This window comes from Oryx dammah, unplaced genomic scaffold (genome assembly GCF_014754425.2).
Source record: "Oryx dammah isolate SB20612 unplaced genomic scaffold, SCBI_Odam_1.1 HiC_scaffold_5, whole genome shotgun sequence".
Taxonomy (NCBI): domain Eukaryota; kingdom Metazoa; phylum Chordata; class Mammalia; order Artiodactyla; family Bovidae; genus Oryx; species Oryx dammah.
This window is the reverse complement of record NW_024070189.1, coordinates 25,732,433-25,734,332: the sequence shown is the minus strand read 5'-3', so window position 1 is coordinate 25,734,332 and position 1,900 is coordinate 25,732,433.

The following is a 1,900-nucleotide window of genomic DNA, read 5'->3' as shown; positions in this document are numbered from 1 at the left end:
AAGGGATACAAATATAAATCTAAAAACAATCATCAAATCCAAAAGGTAGGGATCAAGAAAAGAAAGGAACAGAGAACAATGAAAACAAACAGGAAACAATTAACAAAATGGCAGTAAATATATACCTATCAATGATATTTTCAAATGTAAATAGGCTAGATACTAATATCAAAAAACAAAGAATTGCTGGATGGTTAAAATACAAGATACACACACACGTGTGTATGTGTGTGTGTGTGTATGTGTGTGTATAAATGGATCAATCGTCTAGATGAAAAATAAGGAAACTTTGTCTTAAATGCTGTTAGACCAAATGAAACTGATAGATATATTCAGAAAATGTCACACCCAAACAGAAGAATAGACATTCTTTTCAAATGTACATAAAAATTATCTGGAGTAGATTACAAATAAGGCCACAAAACAAATCTCAATAAATTTAAGATAATTGACATCATCTAAAGCATCTTTTCTGACCATAATTGTATGAGGTTACAAATAAACTATTAAAAAAAAAAACAAAACGATAAAAACCACAAACACATGGAATCTAAAGAACATGACACCATACAACCAATGGATCATTAAAGAAATCAAATTGGAAATTTAAAAAATATATTGGAAAAATGAATATGGGGACAGAACAATTCAAAAATCTATTAGACACAACAAAGGTAGTTAAATAAGAAAATTTTTACCAATACAGACCAACCTTAGTAAATAAATGAACAAACAAATAAAAATTTAATTTTATACCCACAGAAACTAGCAAAATAAAGACAAACCTAAAATCACAAAAAGAAGAAAGTAATAAAGGTCAGAGAGTAAATAAGTGAAATAGAGACTAAAGAAATAATAGTCAAGAAATAGTCAAGGAAACTAAGGCCAGTTCTTTGAAAAGATAAGCAAAATCAATAAACTGGTAGCCACTGCCCTTTTTTCTTCAAGAGGAAAAGAGAGAGTGCTCAAATTAAGAAAATCAGAAATAAAAAGTTACAAACTATACTATAAGAATATAATCGATCATAAGAGATTACTGCAAACAACTGTATAACAAGTTGAGCAACCTAGGGAAAAAAAAAAATACTGACATATTCCCAGAAGCAAACATTATATGACTGGGTCATGAAGAAATTGAAAATTTGATAATGCTAATTACATAATGAAATTGGATCAAGTAATGAAAGTACAGGTCCAGCTGAATTCACAGTTAAATTTTGCTAAACATTTAAGGAAATTTCAATATCAATTATTTTCAAGTAATTCCAAAAAAATGAAGAGAAGGTAACAATTCCAAACTCATTTTACTAGGCAACCATTGCTTTGATATCAAAACCCAACACTACAAAAAGATAAAAGTATAGACCAATATGACTAATGAACAAAGATGCAAAAATACTAAAAAATATTAGCAATTTGAATTTAATAATACATAAAAGGATTATATACCATGATCAAATGAAATTTATCCCTGGGATGCAAGGAAAGTTCAATATCTGCAAGTTAATGTTACATGCAACATTAACAAAATGAAGGATAAAAATTGTATAATTATGGCAATGGGTACAAAAATTTTTGACAAAATCCAACATTGATTTATGACAAAAACTTTCAGCAAAGTATGTATAGAAGGAACATACTTCAACATAGTAAAACCCATATATGATAAATGCACAGCTAACTTAGTGGTGAAAAACTGAAGATATTTCCTCTAAGATCAGCAACAAGACAATGATGACAAATAGCCACTTTTAATCAACACAGTATTGGAAGTCCTGGTCACAGCAAGCAGACAAAAAGAAATCCAAATTGGAAAGGAAGAAGCAAAACTGTCACCTGTACATGAAAAATGCAAAAGATGTCATCAGAAAACTACTAGAACTCATCAATGAATTTGGTA